At 47.1% G+C, this 14286-nt stretch overlaps 1 protein-coding gene across 1 annotated transcript in view; it reads right to left on the bottom strand.

Annotated features, from left to right (window-relative positions):
• The window catches only part of LOC138472361 (trypsin-3-like), a 192989-nt gene that overhangs the window by 114056 nt on the left and 64647 nt on the right, over nt 1–14286 (bottom strand). The window lies entirely within an intron of this gene.

Genomic DNA, 14286 nt, shown 5'->3' with positions numbered 1-14286 from the left:
TCGGCTGGACTGTCCAGCAGACTTTGGTGTCCTTGTTACGGACCCACTAACGTCTGACCATCGTATCCCTCGGTCCCCTGGGAGCCGTTTTTTGCACAGTCTCCCTTCTTCATGTGCCACATCCTCCGTTTCCCCACCGGAGTCAGATTCTGAATACTCCCAGTTTACACAACTCCTTGCATCTTCTTCGTTCTGCCCAATCTCCAGCCTGTCTAGGGACAGTCCCTTGCTCCCACTACTTCGGGTGACATCCTCAGTGTCATATAGCTGAGTGCTCTCTAAGCGCTCATCTTCCCTTCACCCTTGGGAAATTAGTTCCAGCCCCATTTCGTCATAGATTTGATCAATCGTTTCCCTGATGCTTCTGGTGTCGAAGTCATCTTCAATATTTGTTCCACTTGTACCTTGTACCGCATCGCTTGCAGGAAAGAATTCTTCTACATCTTCCCATTCTACTGTAGGATTGGGTTTAATCACTTCCCGCTACAAATATTAAGATCTCGTGCCCTCTGTCTGCACTTACGTTACATTTCCTCAGCTATCTCTTTTTGCTTCTTTGCTTCTTCTCTAGCCCTATCTACTTCCCTCATCCGTTCATTTCTACATTCCTTTGCCCTTCTACTTTCCTCATCTTCCCACTTTTTTACTTTCTTTTCGTGCACTCTCCTTTCTTATTCTAACCCTAACATGTTCTGCCTGTACTTTTCATACGCTGCGTATTGTGTGCGACTTAGCGGTATTCCTTGCTCTTCGCGATATAGTTGTTCTCGCCTTAGCCTATCTTTCTTTCTTGTCCTTTCATCCTTTCCTTCCATCCCTTTCTCTCTCTCTCTCCTTTGGGTCTCATCAGCCCTCTCCCTTGGCCTCAAATCATCACTTCCTTTTCCATCCAACTTCAGTAATATCTGACGCCCCATCTATTCGTCTTTCGCGAATGCTATCTCATCACCTCTACCTTCATTTCCTTTACGTTTATTTCCCTCTTTCTCCTTATCTGGAGGTGCACAACTCTGTGCCCAATCTTTCCCTTCATCTTCGCATCTCTCTTTGTCCCTTAAGACCGCGGAGGCGATATTGTTTCCTGTTCTTTTCCCTTATTGTCGTCACTACTGTACGTAGGCGACTCATATGCGGGGTTGCTATACCCTGTGGCTGCCTTAAGTTCTCTTAGCAGGTAAAGCCCCTCTGTTTTACTCCCTTCAATGACTGGCTCGGGTGGGGCTGGTGGCGTGGTAGGCGTCTCACCCCCCTCCGTACATACATTTAGTATCCAGTCTGTGGGTGGTTCTTCCACCTTCGTTTCTTCAAACATCTTCCACAATTCCAGAACAGCAAGACGTTTCTCTAGCTTCTTGCCTGTATATGCGGCATGCAGGAAAGTCGTCATATGCTGTAAAACGGCTTTAGAGTGTGACCCGTTCTGGGGCCAAGGCATGAACATCTTATTGGCGGTACCCTTAACCCACTCCGTGCTGTATGTCTTTAGTTTTGGTGCATGCTTGGGCAGTTGCATGCACAAATGTGCAAGCAGGTTAACTTCCTCCATTTTTAATTTTGTCACTAACAGTATATATACAGTTCTTTAACCAAAATTTATACCAACAATTTACTCAAAACCCATCAATTCAATGGCGATTCCCTCTTAGTTACAGAATCGCGTACAGCCAAAATGCATTTTAAACAATCATTAATACAATTATTTTACATTTGACATACAACAAGACACATATGACGGACACTCGACAGACTAGACGAAAACCAGCTGGACACACGTATACCTGCCTTCTAATCAATACCCCGACATGGGGTGTAAATGAAACCCTTTGATGCCATATTTAATCGTCACCGTAGCCTAATCGTCCCCCCACTGTGGGCCCTGAGTCCACGTTTCTTCTGACCGCTGTTTTAAAGCGCAGGAATAAGGCAAATCCTTACGTTTTTATCTCAGGTGACCCCCTGGTAATCCTTATGTTTTTTATCTCAGGTGCCCCCCTGATAATCCTTACATTTTTATCTCAGGTGCCCCCCTGATAATCCTTACGTTTTTATCTTAGGTGTCCCCCTGGTAATCCTTACGTTTTATCTCGGGTGTCCCCCCGGTATCCTTACGTTTTTATCTCGGGCCCCCCCCCCTGGTATCCACTCTTTATTTCTTATGCTCGAGTCATTAACCCCCTATATATATATACAGTCTTCTCTACTTCTAACTACTTTATTTTTTCTCTGCCACCCTCCGTTACCTTTCCCTTACTTACTCTAATGCCTACAAGACATTTGCCAAAGTAACGAGTTTACTGTTTCACTCACCGATCGCATCTTTTCCTCTCTGGAACTTCGGGATCACTGCCTCTTCCTTTAAGGTTTTCGTCCGATTGGCTGCCCGTGGGAATGAGAAGGGTTATGCTTGGAAAGGCGGGTTCCTTCAGACCCACTGCAGATTTTTGAAATTTTACTCTATCATTGTCCACGGGGAGCTTCTCAGTCTACTCAGCCGGAATGGCGAAAGGACTCATGATCTTGCCGAAGGCCCGGAGTTACTTCGTTCCGTCGGTCTAAGGTGTCTTAGTATTATTTAATCAATAATTAATGGCCAAAACCATCCTCTGCTACCAAGTGTTTTGGAGGCAAGGAATTCACTGACGGGCCAATAGGTCAATGCTCACCCTCTAGAACTTGTAAGACAAGATAGCTGCACCATGTGAGGACAGGGGGTGCAGGATTCACATACTCCAACACGACTCAATAATGAGGACTCAGTAAATTGGCAAAGGGAAGTCTGTTTAATGACAAGTACATCAAACAGAGAAACAAATGGAAATCAGCAGCATTGCGATCACCTGTCTTGTTCCGACTTCCTCGAACTTCAGTCGAACAGTCATTGTTATAGGCAAAACTCGTCATACTGACGTCTAATTCTATAAAAAACATCATGCCATATAATTGGTTAGGAAAGGTAACTTAAGTATAGGTGTTATATCTGTATATGATAATAGGGCATGCGGATTGGATAACTCTTATCGGGTGGGCGTCTACACCCATCCCTCTACATCACGCGTGATAGACGTCACTACAACTACGACGTCTCATTGGTTCTACTATCTGTAGGACTCCAGATAACTTGGTCCATTGTGATTGGCAAGGTTACACCCCTAGACATAAATTTCCACTTTTATTTAGCAGCATGCAGAATGGACACCCCTGTGCCTGGTGTCCTAAGTTTCACCCTGCCTCCCTTCCATCAATCAGTGTTTTAGGCGATGTGCCAATTAGTTGGCTAAGGATGGCCTCGAAACTGTAGTCTCTTATCGGGAAAAATTATGGCATCCTCGGGTCCTGGATGACATCAGGCAGTGGTACTTTTTCGTGCCTGGCTGGTCACGTGTTAGTTCACCATGAATCTGCTTAAGTTTCCAGCTTTTAGTACATTTAATTCTGTTTCAGCCTCGCCACCTGCATGGGCCCCCCTTATCTTGACCTTCATGAGGCAGGCTGGTATGCTCTGAAGTTTGAGTCTTGTTAGATGACGCCCTCCTCCCTTTCTCTGGTTGACCTCGATTTCCTAGGCATGAGCCGTACTTTGTTGAGTTTCGATTCCGCTCCTTCTCTTGCCTTTTGCTGAGTTACGAATCTTGGCCTGTCAGGCCTCTGGCCGCCTGGGTACATTTCTGCTTTTACAAAATGGAGTCGCACTTGTATAATGTGACTTATTGAGGTAGATATATGGTTGGTGCTTGCCGCTCTATCTTCTACTAAGCATTGCAAGCAGTATCGATTTCTTAGCATCTTGCATTTCAAGCCTATTTACACACGTTTTAACAGGTCGGTTGTTTCCGTCTTGTCTCGTAGCACCGTTTCCTTACATTTTAACATTGTCTCTTCCCTGTGTCCATTACATTTATTTTCGTAGTTACTCCCACTGGCGTGCTTGTCTTCGATAGCCGCTTTTGTTCATTCACGAGTCTGTTCAGGCTCTTGAATAATTTCCTCTGGCCTTCCATTAGGGCTCTTTGGGTCTCTTCATGGACCGTATGTAGGTACTCTTTGTTTCGTATCAACGGCTGGTACGGCTGTCTGATAGGGTACCGTGCTGCTCAGGGTTGTCTGGTTATGGGTGCTGCAACAGGTATGGATCTTCTGATGTATACTGGGCAGAGTCCAAGTGCAGCTATTTGTTGGTTCATTTGCTCCTCATACGTCACATACCTTGGCGAGTACGCTCCTGGTACCTCGAAATAAGGTGAAGGGGTGCAGGCCATGTCTGGGACCTCCTCTACAATTGATTGCAAGAAGAATTAAAGGTGGGAAGTATGAAGGGTATGGAGCAGATTTTAATAAGGGAACAGTGTTATGGGTTGGGTTGTATATGAGTGAAAAGAGTGATTGTGGAATTTAAAGAGATTGTTCTTTCTTCTATGGCGATTAGATTTTTATATGAGTATGGTAATGAAATAAGAGGAGATACAGGAACCTAGCTCCGAAAGGTGGTGGAAGGCGGCACCGCATAGCACTGTCCCGACCAGTGTAGGAATATAAGTGGAGATAAAGATAAAGTACGAGCCTCATATATTTAGAAGGCTCGGGAAAATCGCAGTAGTTCTTCTTTTAGTTCTCTATAGTGTTTTGGAGGATGACCCAGGATGGGTGGAGGTGATGTCAATGTTGAATGTGAGCAGGGGAACAGATTCTTAATTAACAATGGGCGAGGTATATGGGACAGACCTTAAGGTTTCATGTTTGTTGATCAATGTTGGGAGTAGGGTTTGTCGGTCCGTTACGTCTAAAGATTAATTGGTTAAAAGGTTTTGTGCTTCCATTTTTGTTTTCCATTGCAATGCATAAGTAATTGATCTATTTGTGAAATTGAAATTATAAGTGAAATATTGAAGGTTGAAGGGTAGTGGCATGAGCACGTAAATACACACACTTTAAGGGGAAGAGAAACACAGCAATACCATGGGCCTGGATACACCAATCTCGCATATTTATAAGCACCTACCTCTCTACAGTCACAAAATAAAGAAATATCATGGACAATGGTTGACAGAGGTAAAAGGGGAGGGGCCACCCCGGGTCTGGTCAGAAGAGGGGTCTTTCGATAAAGTAGTATTAGACCATGTAGAAACATATTTAATGGCCAAATATAAAGGGAAGAAGCTCCAAAACAGACTGAAAGTATTAGATTTGTGGAGGATGTTTAAAGAAACACCCACTATAAATAATAAGGCAAAAGAACCAGCGGTCCCAGCCGTGCCAAAGGACGAGGCAGGGGAAAAGGAAAAGGGAGGGGCAGAACCAAAGAAGTTGTACCCACTACTCACTAGACCTTATGAAGGGTATTGTGACCCATTGTATTTGCCACAACCAAGCGCGCCAACCACCCCAGCAGCTGCACCACCTCCCCCATATTTCCCAGACAACCCCACAGGTGCCCCATATTTGGAAGTATTAATGACGAATACACAGACTGAGTTGGTGCGATTGCGGACATTATGTGAAACAGCATTGCCAACTCTGGGGGGAGGGCAGCACAGCTGCCGCCCCCATTACAAAGCTCCACTGCACTACTAGAAGACGAGTGGAAATCGGGAGATTTCCTGTTCCAAATACACAGCACACCAATCAGGAAGATCCGGGTGGAACGAGAAGGAGAAACAATGAGCGTAGGATATGACACGGTAGCATCAGACGGGGAAGAGGAATGTTGGCGCGACTTTGACGAGCTAGAGGAGCGGGCAGTGGGAGGAACACAACAGATAAAGTAGGCAACTCCACAGGTGACCGAAGTAGGAGAAGAGGGGTGGGAAGGAACGCTTTGCAATGGACTAGGCTGAATGGCAAGAGCTAAAAAGAAAGGAGTGAAGGTAAGTAAAGGAAAAGTAAGGTAAAAGTTGCAAATGCCTCTCATTCACAAGGTTGCAGGGCGTCCTCATTACGTTCGTTGGGCAATAATGGACAAGACTAATTTACTAAAGACACTCCCTCCACTTTCAGGGGGGCCAGGAAAATGGATATATGCATTTGAAAAAAACACTGAGGGGGCCCCCCTAGCAATTGGGGATATCAAACGCCTCCTGGTATCAGCAGTAGGCGACCAAGCAGGCGGGGTGTGGGTGAAGGCGGGGTTCCAGGTGGTAACGATGGGCAATGATCGACACAACGGGGCATTGTTTAACAATGTAAGGGCTCAGGTATAGGATGCACTGTGGAGGACCTTCCTCGACACCCCAGATCTACACTCTGTTATGCAATGCACTGTGGGGGATGGGAAAGAGGCTATGCAGTTCATTCTTCGGATGCAGGATATGTGGTGGGCGGAGACGGGAACAGCATGGGACCAATCCACCTCCCTTTTTTACTTCATTATCAAAAAAGGTCTCCCAAAAGAAGTACAGAAGGCCCTTGATAAAATTGCTGGGATAGTGTTACGCTCACCTGGTATCCACAGGGACGCCACCCAGCTGGGTTACTCGCTGGTATGCTTTTCAGCTTTGCCCTGATGTGGTCTGCGGGGAAGGTTCTGCCTGAAAATACAGGACTGTGTTCAAGACTGACCGACTGGGGAAGTATCCTCCCTCCACCCCGTATGCTTTCAGTCCCTCTGGCGCCCACTCCTCACCTTGTGGTAGAATTAGGCGTGCTCTCCGTCCTGCCTTCTTTGCAGGGGCGTGTTGTCTTTCATGGGCGAGTGCGGTCCAGTTACTTCATTCACGCCGGCCCCGTTTGATATTGTTCAGGTAGGTCTTATTGCTGTTCTTTAGTTTTGCTGCTATCCTGCATGCCTTTCTTTGTTTAAAATACCTCTTTTTTCTCCCTTAGGTATGCAGAGCTTCAGCGCGGCGAACTGGCTTGGTTGAGCCCCGCTGGTAAATGATGGCGCATTAAGAGCAATATGATGCGGTAAGTAAGCGCTATGCCCAGCGCTGCAAAGTCTTGCCTTTGCTAACCTGTGTTTTCCTTCCTTGTAGGCCGCAGTGTTCTTCAACGCGAGTGGAATGTCCGGAATCGTGCCAGCCGAGAAGCGACCAGCCAGGTAAGCCTTTTGAGCAGTTCGTAATCTGTAAATGTCTCTACAGCTTTCTTTAATGTTGCCTCTATCTTCCTCTTTCAGGTCGTTCTGTCCGGGAGGCGTGCATATTCGGGGAAGCTGTTCTCAGTAGCTGCAAGTGTTTAAAGATGAAGACTGCAGGTACGATGCTGCTGCTAATGATGTTCCTTTTGTCTCCTTGCAGGTTCTGCTTCTCCGAGGTTCGAGGGAATAGCTGGACACGGTGAGAGTCACGTTGCAAGCTGCAAAGTAACACAAAGCATGTTCTGCAGTCAGGGTGTGGTTTATATAGCCCAGGTAAAGTAGTACCAAGGAAAGTAGTTCCAGGCCTGCCACATCCAAAACACTAGACCGCATAGCTTGGTTCTTAGGAACCAAGCTATGTGGATGCCTCCATGTTGGCTGACAATACAATAAAGTAGTTCCCAAGCACATTGTTGTTCATGGTGTATGAGCCTGGCGCCATAGGCGCCAGGACTGGCCCCATGAGGGCTTTTGAAGAGGATGCCAGGCTCTAGAGGCCCGAGTCCTGACTCCACCTGGCCAATGGGTTTTCCAGAGGGAGTTTTGGGTGAGGGTCGTGACAGCACTCCCCCCTAACACCCCTCCCATGGTGTTCCTTTTGTCTGGCCCAAGTTTGGTTGGGAAGTTCCGATGGAATTTCCTGATTAGACGTGGTGCGTGGATCTTCTCACTGGGCTCCCAGGATCTATCTTGTGGTCCAAATCCTTTCCAATTGACAAGATGATACAGCTTGGTCCTAGAGTATTTAGAGTCCAAGATATCTTTGACTTCGAATTCTGGTTCTCCATCAACAAGTATGGGCTTAGGTGGTGTCCCAATCCGTGTGCCGGGTTGCACTGGTTTCAGGAGGGACACATGGAATACCGGGTGGATGTGTAGATTAGGTTGTAAATCCAGTTTCACGGCAGCTGGGTTGATAATTGCCTTAATGGTATAGGGTCCTAAGAATCTGGGATGAAAGGTCCGGGTTCCCTTGATGGGTACGAATTTAGCGGCTAACCAAACTTTGTCTCCTACTTGATAATCAGGGGCCTTTTTCCGGAGAATCTCTTTTGTTTTTCTTTGGCATGAATAAGGTGTTCCTTTGCCCTTTTGAAAGCCTGAGTAATGGTTGTGTGTAGAGTCTTTATCGCTGGCCTTTCCAAGCTGGCTGGAAGGTCTAGTTCAGAGGCACGTGGATGTCTGCCATGAAGGGTATAGAAGGACGTTTGTACCGTGCTTGAATGCAAAGAATTGTTATATGCATATTTGGCTATCCATAGTAGGTCTTTCCAATTCCTTTGTTCGTGGTGTAGCATGCACCGTAAATATTGCTCGAGTGTCTGATTGGTTCTCTCGGTTTGGCCGTCCGTTTGGGGATGGTGACTGGTAGATAGCCGAACGTCGATCTGCGCCATTGCACAGCATTTTTTCCAGAAGTTTGAAACAAACTGGCTGCCTCGATCAGAGACCAGAACCAAAGGGAAGCCATGTAGCTTAACCACGCCCTCCAGGAACACTTTTGCTAAAATGGCTGGGTCTGGGAGGCCTTTGAGAGGAATAAAATGGGCAATCTTCGTGAATAAGTCCTCAACTACAAGGATGCTGTTGAACCCTTGGCTTGGAGGTAGATCAGTAATGAAGTCAAGGGAATGAGTGTGCCATGGAACTGGAGGAATGTCCAATGGTTGTAGGAGACCAGATGGTTTTTGTTTCTGTGATTTATTTTGTGCGCAGACACCGCAGGACTGAATATACTGAATGATGTCCTTACGCCAGGCAGGCCACCAAAAGTTCTCTTTCACCTTAGCTAGGGTTTTGGTGATGCCAGGATGCCCTTCGATCAGTGAATCATGATAGTTTGAAATAATATGCTGTTGTAATTCCTTCTTGGGTACATATAGGCGATCCCTAAAAAAGGGTAGGTGGTCCTTGATGGTATATTGTTCTCCTTGAGTTTGCCATGCGAGGTAGGCATCAGAATTCATTGTCCGTTGGATTTCTTTTCGTAGTTCTGCTTGTGTTAAGGCTGTCGTGATACCCAAGAGTTTATCTTCAGGTATAATAGGTACTGGGTCTGGAGTTGTATATACTATTTCATCTATGCCCATGCGAGATAAGGAATCCACCTTTCCGTTTCTGACTCCTGGTCGAAATGTGATTACATAATCATATTCGGTCAAGAAAAGGGCCCACTATAATTGGCGCGAGGACTGGGCCTTGCATGTTTTGAGATATTGCAGGTTTTGGTGGTCTGTGATGACTGTAATGGTGTGTCTGGCCCCCAGAAGGTAGTGCCTCCAGTCTTTAAAGGCGGATTTGATAGCCAGGAGTTCCTTGTCCGTGATGGCATAATTAATCTCTGGAGGTGAGAACTTTTTCGACCACAAGGCCACAGGATGTAGCTGGCCGGTTTCCGGGTCTCTCTGTGAAAGGACAGCCCCTATTGCGAGACTGGACGCATCAGTTTCAATGACATAAGGGAGGTCTGGATGAGGATGTCGCAGGATTGGAGCAGAGGTAAACCTTCGTTTAAGTTCCTGAAAGGCTAATTCTGCTTCTTCGGTCAAAGCAAACATTTTATTGTTTTTTCGTAATAGTACTGTGATTGGGTGCACAACCTGAGAGAAGTCTGGGATGAACCGGCGGTAGAAGTTCGCAAAGCCCAGAATGCTTTGTACCCCTTTCAGAGACGTCGGTGAAGGCCATTCCAGAATGGCATCTACCTTGTGCACGTCCATTCTGATGCCTCCTGGAGTAAGGATAAAACCAAGAATTTCTACTTCGGTGACATGAAAAAAGCATTTTTCAAGCTTTGCAAACAAGCAATGTTGACGGAGCTTGGTGAGGACTGAACGAACGTGCCTGACATGATCTTGTTCCGAGGCTGAGTATACTAAGATGTTGTCTATGTACACTAAGGCGCACACATCAATTAACTCCCTTAAGACGTCATTCATGAAATATTGGAATGCCGCAGGAGCATTGCATAACCCGAAGGACATGACTTGATATTCAAACAAGCCATACTTAGTACGGAAGGCGGTTTTCCATTCATCTCCTTTTCTGACTCGGACCAGGTGGTACGCTCCTCGAAGGTCCAATTTGGTATAAATCTGGGCATCTTTAACTTGGTCTAGCATCTCAGGGATAAGTGGCAAGGGGTAGCGGTTCTTCACGGTGATCTAGTTCAATGCGCGGTAGTCAATACAGGTTCTCAAGTCTCCTTCCTTTTTCGGTACGAAGAACAAAGGACTGGCTGCGGGGGACTTTGAAGGACGGACAAATCCGTTTGCAAGGTACTGGTCTAAATAGGATTTCAAATGAAGGTTTTCTGGTTCTGTGAGAGCGTAGATCCTGCCGCAAGGGATTTGTGCACCAGGAACAAGGTTGATCTGACATTCATAGGGCCTGTGCGGCGGCAATGTATTGGCTTGGTCCTATTGGAAAACATCCTGGAAATCATGGTATTCACTTGGCAAGTTATTAGTTGCTCCCAGGGTTGATACTGTCGCTCCGGGAGTCATGGGGATACAGACGCCGGGTTTCTCTTCTTGGTAATAGCAGGCAGGGGAGCAGTCACCGGGGAAGGTTAATTTTCGTGCCAGCCAGTCTATCAAAGGGTTGTGAGCAACCAACCATGGCATCCCTAGTATTAGCCTGAACTGAGGTGCCTTGATGAGATCAAATGAAATAGACTCCCGATGTCCGTCCTGACACAGCAAGATTACCCTGGCTGTGCACTGTGTTACTGGTCCGGAAGCGATTTCTGTCCCATCCATGGTGGTTACCTTGTCCATAGTTGGCTTGGAACACAAAGGAAGCCCCATCTCTGCTGCCAGTTCTCGATCAATATAATTTCCAACTGCTCCGCTATCGATGTATGCTTCAACGGCATGCATTCTTGACGACTGTTGGTGGTTAATTAAGCTGGTATTGCAAAGTGCGAGGTCAGCAACTCTTTCTTCTCAATTGACAAACTGACCTCTACGTTTGTCGAGCTTGGTAGTTTCCCGATTCCTTAGCTTCATCCTTCTCTGTGGCCCCGACTGTTCTTCTTGGGGGTTTTACAGGACAGTCCTTCAGGAAATGTCCTGGTTTCCCACAATACAAACAAAGCTGTTGTTGTCTTCTTTTGTCCTGCTCTTGTTTTGTTAATGGAGGCCGTATCCCTCCAATCTGCATGGGTTCTACAGCATTTTCTGGTACACGGGGTGTGTTTTTCCTTAGTCGAACATACACCGCCTGAGGGTCCTTCTTAGACCGGTCTGCCTTTCGGTCCTGCAACCGGTGGTCTAGCTGCACGACCAGATTTATGAATTCTGCACAGTCTCTGGGTGGATCAACCACCTGGGCTAAGACGTCCTTTAATTCGCCTTGTAAGCCTTGATGGAATAATGTGGTTCTTTTGTTTTCTGGCCATCTAGCTTTGGCAACCAGTCTGTTTAAGGTAGCAATGTACGTTAACAAGTCCTGATTCCCCTGTCGGAGGGACAAGAGTTCATTGTCTACTGCTTGTGCCTGGGTATGGCGAGCAAAACGTTTTTCCATTTTTCTCTGGAACCCCCCAAAGTCATGTAATAGAGGATCGTCATGGGTTACCAACGGCACCAACCAATCTGCTGCACTACCACTCAGGTATGATAAGACAAAAGCTACCCGAGCTTGGTCATTTGGAAATGCTCCAGGCCTACAAAGAAAATGAAGGCAGCACTGATTGATGAATGCAGCATACTTCCATGGGTCGCCTGAGAACCTTTTTGGTGGTGCCAGGGGCACTGTTCCAGGTAACGTGATCTGTACCGGAGTAGGTGGTATGGCGGGGTTTTGCATCATTGGATTGCTTCCAGGTAGAGGTGTCTGTGCTGCCTGTGATTGCAAGTATTGCCTGCTAATCTCTTCAGTGCGTTCTTTGGTCACTATTAGGTCTCTCCGGAGGGCATTAGTCTCTTGTCGGGCAGAATGAACCTCAGCACGAAGCTCTCCTAGTAATTGGGCCAAGTGGTCCATTTCTGATGTCTCCATGGCGCCCAGGTGGATTTGTTATGGTTGGCTTCGTGTTCTGTTACGCTCACCTGGTATCCACAGGGACACCACCCAGCTGGGTTACTCGCTGGTATGCTTCTCAGCTTTGCCCTGATGTGGTCTGCGCGGAAGGTTTTGCCTGAAAATACAGGAGGACTGTGTTCAAGACTGACCGACTGGGGTAAGTATCCTCCCTCCACCCCCGTATGCTTTCAGTCCCTCTGGCGCCTTCTCCTCACCTTGTGGTAGAATTAGGCGTGCTCTTTGTCCTGCCTTCTTTTCAGGGGCGCGTTGTCTTTCATGGGCGAGTGCGGTCCAGTTACTTCACTGATGCCATCCCGTTTGATATTGTTCAGGTAGGTCTTATTGCTGTTCTTTAGTTTTGTTGCTATCCTGCATGCCTTTCTTTGTTTAAAATGTCTCTTTTTTCCCCCTTAGGTATGCAGAGCTTCAGCGCGGCGAACTGGCTTGGTTGAGCCCCGCTGGTAAATGATGGCACATTAAGAGCGCTATGATGCGGTAAGTAAGCGCTATGCGCAGCGCTGCAAAGTCTTGGTTTTGCTAACCTGTGTTTTCCTTCCTTGTAGGTCGCGGTGTTCTTCAACGCAAGTGGAATGTCCGTAATCATGCCAGCCGAGGGGCAACCAGCCAGGTAAGCCTTTTGAGCAGTTCGTAATTTGTAAATGTCTCTACAGCTTTCTTTAATGTTGCCTCTATCTTCCTCTTTCAGGTCGTTCTGTCCGGGAGGCGTGCAGATTCGAGGAAGCTGTTCTCAGTAGCTGCGAGTGTTTAAAGATGAAGATTGCAGGTAAGATGCTGCTGCTAATGATGTTCCTTTTGTCTCCTTGCAGGTTCTGCTTCTCCGAGGTTCGAGGGAATAGCTGGACATGGTGAGCGTCACGTTTCAAGTTGCAAAGTAACACGAAGCATGTTCTGCAGTCAGGGTGTGGTTTATATAGCCCAGGGAAAGTAGTACCAGGGAAAGTAGTTCCAGGCCTGCCACACCCAAAACACTAGACCACATAGGTTGGTTCTTAGGAACCAAGCTATGTGGATGCTTCCATGTTGGCTGACAATACAATAAAGTAGTTCCCAAGCACATTGTTGTTCATGGTGTATGAGCCTGGCGCCATAGGTGCCAGTACTGGCCCCATGAGGGCTTTTGAAGAGGATGCCAGGCTCTAGAGGCCCGAGTCCTGACTCCACCTGGAAATGAGTTTGCCAGAGGGGGTTTTGGATGAGTGTCGTGACAGATTGAAGCCAAGGTTGGCCAGAAATTGAGAGCATGGTAATTAACGTAACGGGCCCGTTATTAGCTGCCTCCCCATTCCCATAGAGCCCTATGGGGGCTCAAATGGGAATGGGGATGGGTTTTTCCAATGAGTATTTACTGGGACCTCCAAGGTTGGAATAGCCTGGTAAGTCATCATTGGAGGAACCCGGTACTGGAACCCGGTATGGAGGCAGCCATGCCCTTATTAAGGGAATGGCTGCCTCCATACTCGTAATGAGGGGGGAATGTAAGGGAGGAAAGGTCTTCTCAGTTCTCCCCTGACATTCCCACGTGAAATGGATCTCGTGTTTATTCAAATGGAGGGAGACATCCCCACGTTTGCTTGTCGATTCTAATAATTTGGCCTTAGTGTAATCACAAAAAGATGGTAAACAAGGCCATTTGGTGAGATGTACAAACTCCATTTTGTGCCACCATAAAATGCCATCTTTTTCTAGGCCTTTCATGATTACTCCAAAGCCATCTCTCCCTCTGTCCAGCGCTGCGCAGAGCAAGCCCAGCCAACACCCTCCTCCTCCTGGCAGCTCCGCACAGACCCATTTCTCACAGAAGATCTTGGCCGTGTATTGTTGCAAATAGTCAGTATCGTTCTTTCTTCCTCTGAGCTCATTGCCCTGCGTGTCACCGGAGCAATCTCTGGCCCGCGTGCCCATCCGTCTCCACAAACCTGCCTGTGCCACCTCGACCCCCACCTTTGGAAGTTACAGCTTACAGACCCTTTGCCCGCATTCCCCACTCTTTCTCTTTGAAGTAACTGCTGGACGACCCTTCCCCCAGACCGCCCTCAATTTCCCACCATATACCTAATCCAGTGTGATCATATATCCTCCTCTAAAACTAACATCCATCCATCCATCCATTCATTTGAATAAATCACGGATAAGGCCCTGTAAATAAGGCTCTTGGGAGAAGGGCCAAA

This window comes from Ambystoma mexicanum, chromosome 8 (assembly GCF_040938575.1).
Source record: "Ambystoma mexicanum isolate Mex_15411 chromosome 8, UKY_AmexF1_1, whole genome shotgun sequence".
Taxonomy (NCBI): Eukaryota; Metazoa; Chordata; class Amphibia; order Caudata; family Ambystomatidae; genus Ambystoma; species Ambystoma mexicanum.
The sequence above is the reverse complement of the archived record's forward strand: the minus strand, read 5'-3'. Positions and strand labels throughout refer to the sequence as shown.